At 43.7% G+C, this 9,696-nt stretch overlaps 1 long non-coding RNA gene across 1 annotated transcript in view; it reads right to left on the bottom strand.

Moving 5' to 3' along the window:
• Positions 1 to 8,027: 8,027 nt before the first annotated feature.
• LOC143836867 (uncharacterized) overlaps positions 8,028 to 9,696 on the bottom strand; it is a 144,906-nt gene continuing 143,237 nt past the window's right edge. The window contains exons 2-3 of the long non-coding RNA XR_013230802.1: positions 8,723 to 8,821; positions 8,028 to 8,294 (exon numbers count right to left, since the gene is read on the bottom strand). This is a non-coding gene — a long non-coding RNA (uncharacterized LOC143836867). The remainder of the gene's footprint in view (positions 8,295 to 8,722; positions 8,822 to 9,696) is intronic.

The following is a 9,696-nucleotide window of genomic DNA, read 5'->3' as shown; positions in this document are numbered from 1 at the left end:
GATGTAAGAATTACAGATAGAGAATTCAGAGTTTGACTAGGCCTGCTACTGCAAGTTGTTGATTCCCTCCAGAAAAATTATTCAGACAAAATACCAAACTACAGCTTTGGAATACATGAGAACTACATGAGCCTCAGCCTTACTAACTTTCTCCTTCACATCTCTCTCTTTTGTGGTAAACCATCACTTGCTATTGCATCTGAAACAACAACTTGCCCTCTAGACCAGGATATCAAACCACAATGATTTCCAATTCTAGTTTGGATGGCAAGAATATATTTGAATGTAATGATCAACCAGCTGGCTGAAAAAGGAGAGAACTAGACCACATGAATGGGGGGGGGGGGAGGGAGGAACAGGGAGGAGAAAGAAGGGCTGTATAACAAGAGGTTTGGACCGATGAGCCAAGCTCAGTTTGGCTGTTACATAAGGACCGGCCTGTATGCCTACTGCAAAATACTCGTATGCGTTCTAGTGAGCAAAGTTTGAAGCCTGTAGCCTTAAGAGGCATCCTCCAAACTGTTTCCCACACATGTTGGACAATACACTTTCAACGTACTTTAGATTGTCCAGTTTTTGAACAGCTGCCAAAAAACTTTGAAAGTTTTGTAAGAAGCAGAATTGGCTTTTACACCTGGCTTTTCAATACTTAAAGGAGTCTCAAAGCAGCTTAAAATTGCCTTCCCTTCCTCTCCATACAACAGACATCCTATGAGGTAGGTGGGGCCAAGAGAGTTCTGACAGAATTGCTCTGTGAGAACAGCTCTAACAGAACTGTGACTAGCCCAAGGCCACCCAGCTGACTGCACGTGTAGAACTGGGGAATCATACTCGATTCTCCAGATTAGAGGCCACCAGTCTTAACCACCACACCAAGCTGGGTAGAATGAGTGCAAGTCACATGGTTCTTCATCCAGCCAAAACTAAACCACAAGCCATTCCCTTGCTTTCAGACTGAGTCTTAACCCTAAAAAGTGTTACTGTGTCTCTAATGACCATATGCTGTGCTACAGCTTTTTCCTGCCCTGGAGAATCTGTGAGTAGGAAAACTTCACCTGAGGGGGAAACACCAGAGCACTGTTGGGGGGGGGGGGGGCAAGGGCAAGCGTAGAAAGCTCTGATTCAAATGAAGCTGTGGTGTGGAACATCATCAATCTTCTCCTTTCTCCCTTCCCTTGTGATTAATGGGAAAGTGGAAAGTAGCAAGAAGTGCCTGTCAGCCTGCAAGGCATTCCTTACCCATGAAGTGTTGGGGGTAGCAATATGCTCAGACATGCATCCAGGGAGACGGTTGGGTGACTTCAGCGCAGTGTAGTCAGCTGTTAGAGTTCAAGTCCCCACTCTGCCATGAAGTTTGCAAGGTGCCTCGGGCCAGCCAGGATCTTTCAGTATAACTTAACCCATAGGGTTGTAATGAGTGTAACATGGAGGGGAGGGGAGTGTATTCTGCCCTGAACTCATCAGGAAAAGGCTGGGATGAAAATGTCTTGCCTAAAAAACAGACTTGTATGTTTTTAGTGCCATGAACAAGTGGCCCACTACCAAACAGTATATAGCCATCCTAGAAAATGTTCTCACAAGAATGGGGAACAAACAGACAGTATGGCATTTTAAGGGAAGAATGCGTATTCCTTATTTCATGTCTTTTGGTATTTGTTTTTAATTTTGACAACAATTTATCTACTTTTTACGATTGATTTGTGGTTTGTTGTGTACTGCATATGTTGGCTATAAAGGTTTTTATTTGCATTTTTGTTTTTTTAATTATTTAAATAAAATACCTATCATTTGTACATATAATATATGTTTGATTAGCAGGGTGGCATTTCTGCCAAGGAAGACACAACTCGCTTTTTGGCATTAATATAGCTGCAGCTGTTTATTATTATGGACCCCCTTAGGCCCAGCATGGTGAAGAAGAAGAAGAAGAAGAAGAAGAAGAAGAAGAAGAAGAAGAAGAAGAAGAAGAAGAAGAAGAAGAAGAAGAAGAAGAAGAAGTTGGTTCTTATAGGCAGCTTTTCTCTACCTGAAGGAGTCTCAAAGTGGCTTACAGTCGCCTTCCCTTTCCTCTCCCCACAACAGACACCCTGTGAGGTGGGTGAGGCTGAGAGAGCCCTGATATCCCTGTTTGGTCAGAACAGCTTTATCAGCGCCATGGCGATCCCAAGGTAACCCAGCTGGTTGCATGTGGGGGAGTGCAGAATTGAACCCAGCTTGCCAGATTAGAAGTCCACACTCCTAAACACTACACCAAACTGACCCCACCTCCAGCCATCAGACTGCTTATCCCGAGTGTCCAGGGCGCCTTGGGACCTGCTCCATCCCAGCCGGGAGAGCAGGTCTCCTGTTCCTGGAATCCCTCACCAGGGAAGCGACCCATTGGGGCCCACCAGGCATCCGCCTCACTTTGGTACCTCTTAGGTTGCTTGTCTGCAAGCCCTTGACCTCCCAGCCGGTAGGCTGCATTCGTATATCTGCCGGTCTCGTTAAGGAGACCCCCAACCACCAGGGAGTCCAGTGCAGATACTGGACTCCCTGCCAACAGACTCTTACTATGCCCAAACACCACTGCGATGAACCCAACAACTGAACAAAACTGTGCCCATCACCAAAGCCTCAACACAGGGAGGGAGGGAATGAAAGCTGGCTGGCTCCCGGGGCACAAGGGAGGGTGCGGCAGGCACATGTGTTGCCCTTAAAGGTGCCTATGCCCCGCCTCCTATGCATGCCTCATTGTGGTGTGCGTACCAGCGGCCTGCTCGTCACGACTTCCTGGCTGCCACCTGCACATCCACAGCAGCCGCTGTACTAATACCATGCATGAAATACAAACAACAATGAAAGGGTATACAATTTGCAGGATATTGTTAGCATTTTTTTTGAAGGAAGGAAGGAAGGAAGGAAGGAAGGAAGGAAGGAAGGAAGGAAGGAAGGAAGAGAAGAAAGAAAGAAAGAAGAAAGAAAGAAAGAAAGAAAGAAAGAAAGAAAGAAAGAAAGAAGAAGAAGAAAGAAGAAGAAGAAAGAAAGAGGGAGGGAAGGAGGGAGGGAGGGAGGGAGGGAGGGAGGGAGGGAGGGAGGGAGGAAGGAAGGAAGGAAGGAAGGAAGGAAGGAAGGAAGGAAGGAAGGAAGGAAGGAAAAAGCCCTAAATATAAAGCATCAAGAGACTGAATTTGTATCAGGAGATGCAAAACTGAAATGAAGGGTTTTTTGAGTCAATCAAATTTCAAAACTATCCCTAATTATTATTTTTAAAGCTGTCAGTTCTGATTTCCATCCCTTACTAGCCTTTTAGAGCCCAAAACACTGCCAGAAGCAAAGAGGCCATTCCCAGCCATAATTTCCCCAATCAATGTTTCCTTGAAGTAGTGGTGAAAAAGGCCATGAATATTTCTCAGGTGGGAAGAAGGTATTCTCTCTTCATGTGTCCTGATTACTTGTGTCCAGGAAAAGGTAGTGGTAATACAAAAATAGATCCATTGCCCCCCCCCTTCTCTCTTCATATCTTGCCACTATGAAGAAGAATCTCAAGGATCTGAAGTAGTTAACAGTGCATTCATTTGCCTCGCCCCTCCCATCCTGTGCTGGCAAGCCAAAATTATGATCTGTTAAGAAAATTCAGCTCCATCTGTAGGCGAACCAGTCTTATAAACTTAAAGAATCCAGCTCTTGTTTATACCAGAGCTATAGTAAAATTCCCATTCACCTCTGTGCCAGCAGGACTGTGCTTGAATTGCATGACCTCTGTTCCTCTGATTATCTCTTCATTACTTGCTCTGTGATATCCGAACTCCAAAGAACAGATCCAAAGTCCACTAGCAACAGTGGGAGACTGTTTCCATTTGCTTCTTTTAGACTTTGGATTGGGGGGGGGGGATAGAGAGAGAGAAATGAGAGTCCCTGCAAAAGAATGTAAGTGGGTGTGAGTTGGAATGGAAGCGATTGGATATTGGAGGCTACAGAGCAGAACAGTAGCTATTTAAAGAGCACGCTTGCTACTGAGCGGTCCCCTTTCAAAAGGGTTATATAAATATGTTCTCGTCTCAACATATGTGGAAAAACAAGGTCTGAGGTGAGACTATATCCCTTCATTTCTTATGGGAAATGCTGGGTGGACTTGCAACACCTCCTTTCCCACCACCCACAGGCCCTGGAAGCCTCTTACCAGCTGTGTACAGTGTAAAACTAACATCCGGTAGCGCTGCTTTAAGAGTCCAACGCCTTTCCATTATAATAAGCCCCTGTTTTCATTCCTTTTTGACAGGGCTATAAAGGTTTCGTATGAAATTTGGTGTACACTCTGTCTGACAAGGGAGGGGAGGGCTTTCTCATGGCGTGGCTCCTCTTTGGTTTCTGAGTGTGTGAGCTACCAAAGGGTTCTCAGCAATGTGTTGGTAGTCTCGGCCCATTTCCCATCGATAACTACCTTTTAAAATTGCAGTGACTCATTGGCACCCCTGTTGTGGATTTCAGTTGTGGTAGAATAACACAAGACAAGCAGACATTCCCAGTGGCACGAGTTTGTCTGTGGATTGATGGTCTCCATGCTATTATGAAAAATCCCAAAAGTTTATTGTCTGTGACATGAGATAATTGCATAACAACAACTTGCCATGTAGTGATCATTATTCAAAATGAATTCCAAATGGCATCCATAATGTAAATGCTAGCCTTCAAATGACAAACATTCCAGGGTTAGAGCCAAACTCTGCCTTCTGGGAATGTAAGAAGCTTCTGCTCAGGCAAAAAGAGGAATTTTCCTAATTCCTCACTCCCATTCTCGATTGCTATGTTCTACCCCACTTTTTGATATGGAAAGATGTTCCGTGAGTGAAGCCCCCCTCACAATCCTAGGTAGGGTAGCCAGCTCTGGGCAGGGGAATACCTAGAGATTTGGGGGGGTGAAGCCTGAAAAGTGTGGGATTTGAGAGGGGGGAGAGATTTCAGTGGAATATAACACCATACAGTCCACCTTCCAAAGTGGCCATTTTCTTTAGGTGACCTTTATTAAAATATTTATACCTTGTCTTTCCTTGTGGATAGAGATACTGGACATGTTCTGGGTGGTGGTCTATCAAGTTCTGAATGACTTAGTTGTTCTAGAATAACATACATTCCTTTACAACAAATTTTATTATTTTAAAATGAGGATCCAGACTGTGAATGTCAAATTGATCATGAATATTTAAGAATTAAAAGAAATACTGCTTTTTTCTCTCCATAGATGTTAAAATTGTTCACACATTTCAGCAACCTTGGAAGCCAAATATCAGACAGCCAAATTCAACAACTGTTGATGATCATTGATTGTTATTGGCATAGTAAACTCGGGCAATGGGGAAGACAAGGGATAGTAATTTATCCTTCCTTCCTTCCTTCCTTCCTTCCTTCCTTCCTTCCTTCCTTCCTTCCTTCCTTCCTTCCTTCCTTCCTTTTAGAACTTGCTGGCATCAAGTCAATCTTGGACTGGGACTGAAAAGACCAACACTATTTCATGTTGGATCAACAGAATACTGTTTCCATTATGTGGGAAGATGAATTTCAATTAAATGAATGCTAATGGTTTTAGATGGTGTTTAGGTCTTGGGGTAGGAAGTGGATTTTTCAACACATCCTGGTTGGCAGTTACGAGCACTATGGTTCAGGAAGATGGTGACCAGCAGGAAAGAACCAAGAAGAGAAATACATAATGATCTAGAAGGCAAATTATATGAAGGGGAGATGGACTAAAGGAAGTAGGGGTCAATTTTCACAAGACAGAATATGAAATATTGGGGACCCTGGACTCAATCTGTGATCACCATCATAGTCATATGATACCTGTTTCTGTTCCCACTATTTGGCATACTGCAAAAGGTCATGCAAATGTAAAAAGAGGGTTGAAGAAGTGAAAGAAGGTACAAAGTGGGAATCACAAGTACAATGTGGAGGAGGAGGAGTGGAGTGTCCTCTGAGGTCCAGAAGGGGTGGGGAGAACTACCTGATGGAATGTTTATGCTTTTGATTTAACTTTGGCATTGAGCAAAGAGAGAAAGCAAGACTGCCCCTAAAGAACTTTAAAAGAAGCCAGAGATAAAATAGAGATAAAATGATCAGAATGCAAACTGAGGGCTGAAGTAAGGAAAAGTGACACAGACACCAAAATTAATCCTGAATGTAGTATGTAGTGAACTCGACAGAAAAGTAGAATGGCTTAAAAAATTGGAAATGCACTGTGAAAGTGAGGGAGACCACCAATGCAAAAAAGCCCAAAGGGTATAGTGTAGTGTGTGAGTAGCATTTTCATACACATGCCTTCTCATGTAGCGCACTATGCATCCTACCTAACCTCCTCCCTCCCTCCCCCATAAATGTGTTATCTCCGCATGCCAATCATATAACTTTAAATTGTAAATTGTTTTAAAATCTCACTACCTGCTCTTTTAGTCCATGTTATTAATGTTATTTCATGCATATAAATTTTCATACAGCTTTATGGGTGGTACAATTCCACACCTCACATCATTGTGAGCATCCATGAGTCCTGACCATCCATGAGTCCAGGCAGAAGTTTCTCACCTACTGCATAGATGCAAAAGATGCCACAGGGCAAGGGAATGAAACTCTACTACCACAGCTACTGCTAGCAGCAAAGCTGTTTGACAGCCATACAGAGTAGTTGGTGGACATGTTAGAAGAAGAAGAAGAAGAAGAAGAAGAAGAAGAAGAAGAAGAAGAAGGAAGAGGAGGAGGAGGAGGAGGAGGAGGAAGTTGGTTCTTATATGCCGCTTTTCCCTACCCGAAGGAGTCTCAAAGTGCTTTACAGTCGCCTTCCCATTCCTCTCCCCACAACAGACACCCTGTGGGGTGGGTGAGGCTGAGAGAGCGCTGATATCACTGCTGGGTCAGAACAGTTTTATCAGTGCCGTGGGGAGCCCAAGGTCACCCAGCTGGTTGCATGTGGGGGAGCGCAGAATTGAACCTGGCATGCCAGATTAGAAGTCCGCACTCCTAACCACTACACCAAGCTGGCTCTCATATCAGAAGTTCAGCTCCCATGGTTGTTGGATACTCATGTTCATGTTCATCGCAAACTTTGCCGCATCCTGTGTACTCTCTAACTGAAAATGTCATAACCGGTTTTCTGCTCCTTAACTCTTGTTTAACTGGGACAATTAATGCCTATATTTGACCATGTATATTTTGCCACAGCTTTGAGTTGGTTTCTGTACCGTTTCTGTATGATATCAACGTACTTACCAACATCTTTAAAACACTGCAAATATAGCTCAAGATGGGTAGTTGTGTTAGTGTGTCGGTAGCAGCAGAAAAAAGCAAGAGTCCAGTAACACCTTAAAGCCTAACAAAAGTTGCAGCAGGAGATTGAAGAAGTGAGCAGTGACTCATGAAAGCTCTAACCTGGCATAAATGTTGTTAGTCTTTAAGGTGCTATTGAACTCTTGATCTTTGGTAATGTGGTTGTAGTTATGATTGTGACAAATTATTTCAGGGGTGCAATGTATACATCTACAAGGAAAGCATGCAAACTCCTTGATACAAATGTATGCACAGTCACCCAAATGTTGCTCTTTTGCAGTGTTTTATCAACATGCACAAGTCTGCCAGCACCTCTGGACTTTCTTTCTACAGGTGGAGACAAAAGCTGATCTGGGGGAGGATGCCGGAGATCATAATACTGGGTTGACAGAAATGCCATTATCAAATGACTACATGTGGAACTAGATGTTTAACGTCAATATACAAGATGGGAAAACACAACTGTAAACTGATACTCTGGATTAATTGAGTCCACATTCATGTGTATAGGCCATTGTTTGACTTTTCTTGGGAGCAAATTTTGGCAAAGGAAGGGTGTGTTTGAATTACTTGGCTTCTCCCCCCCACCTCCCTGAAAATGCAGCTGTTACTGCTATATGTGAAGTATGCAGGAACATGTGTGACCAATCTAAGGATGCAGAGCTTGGCAGAGAGAATTTGGCAAGGTTTAATGAAACACAGAACAAGTGCATGAATATAATCCTTATTTATTTTTCCACCTGGAATCTGCAGTAAATCATGTTTCCTGAGCTAATCGCTGTAGATTTAATTACAAACAGTCTGATCACCCCCCCCCCCCAAAGAGCTACATTAATTCATCAGGGAGAGGGGGAGCATTCTCCTTCCAGTCCTGTAGCATCTTGAAATCAACAGAACATTGTGCTATGCCACCTGTGCAGATACAACATGCCATTCATTGCACCAGCTGAGAAGGTAAATGGAATGTGACAATAGGAAAAGGAGCTTGCGAGCTGTTTAACCTACAAGGAATTAAGAGAAAAAGAGGAATCAGTCTGCCCTGTGTAAACACAGAAGAAGTGTCTGTGCATACGCTCTCTTGCTATGATCAGTGCTGCTGCTTTCTGAGCTGGAGTGGGCCAGAGCTATTGTTGCAACAGCTTGAGGAACTCTCCACCATATATAAACTGGAGAAATGCATTAAGGAACCTTGGCCTGAGACTTCTATAGAGGTGGGTATATTTGGACAAGCAGCCTACAGGTATGGCTACCTGAGAGATTAGGAGTGTAAGCCAAGTAAACCAAGAGGCACCTAGCAGACAGACTGAATCCAGAAGGTTACATACCATAATCCATCAGCCGAAGGCACTGATAATCAGACATCATTCCCACTCCCCCCTGCACCACAGCAGAGACACTGAGAAAGTTTATTCCCAGGGTTGTTACTTACCTGAGTCTGGAAGGGCACCTTCCAGTGATGTTCACTGTCCCCTGCCCTGAATCAGTGGAGTGATGGGGAGAAAAACAGTCTCAATTGACATCTGCATGCCTGTTTAGGAACATGAAATGACATTGTGATGCTCTATGAATATTTTAAAAAAATCTCTATAGCTAGAGATCCAGCAACAAATCAGAAAATTCCTGTTTCAGAACAGGATACGACATCCCAGAAACCTCAGTCCCTCCTCCAGTGGTTGCAGGAGATGCAGGGCAAGCTAATTTCATTCCCTTCCCCTCCACACTGCAGCCTCCGAGTCCCCAGGGCTATAAGTCCAGAGGATTCTGCAAATCTGGAGATAAACTGTTCTCTGGGCTTTTGTCTGGAATATAGAGGCTACAACCACATGCACATCACATAAACAAATACCCTGCTGATCTTGAATCATCATCATAATAAGCGAAACAAACAGATAGCATTTCCCCAAACAAGGCAAGGATATAGGTTTTCCATGCCATATTTTAGGCCCAACATGAGACAGATTGATTCCATCAAGGAAGCCATGACCTTCAGTTTGCAAGGCTAGAAAATGGATATCAACAATGGGATGTTTGGGAGGACATTAATTCATAAGGTCATCATAAGCTGGAAACAACTTGACAACACTTCACACACACACACACACACACACACACAAGGCAGGACCAATTGGAAGTACTAACACAACCAGGGACAGACATTTCCAGAAACCTTCAATAGCCATGGGTTAATGTGCAGAACATCAATAAGAGAATGAATGTCCAAAGACCTATTGTGTGCGGGTGATAAAAAGCCACGAATCACATAGGCAAGGCTAAGCTAGATTGTAACCCAAGCAAAACCTGCAGGTTTGATCTGGAGCTATTTGTAGCCAAGCTAGCTTTGTAAGAGCTAATTGGCTCTCTGGGAGGAGAAGTGTGGGTGATAATAAGCTAGTATGGGCCAGT

The sequence above is a fragment of the Paroedura picta genome, chromosome 4, assembly GCF_049243985.1.
Source record: "Paroedura picta isolate Pp20150507F chromosome 4, Ppicta_v3.0, whole genome shotgun sequence".
NCBI lineage: Eukaryota > Metazoa > Chordata > Lepidosauria > Squamata > Gekkonidae > Paroedura > Paroedura picta.
The sequence above is the reverse complement of the archived record's forward strand: the minus strand, read 5'-3'. Positions and strand labels throughout refer to the sequence as shown.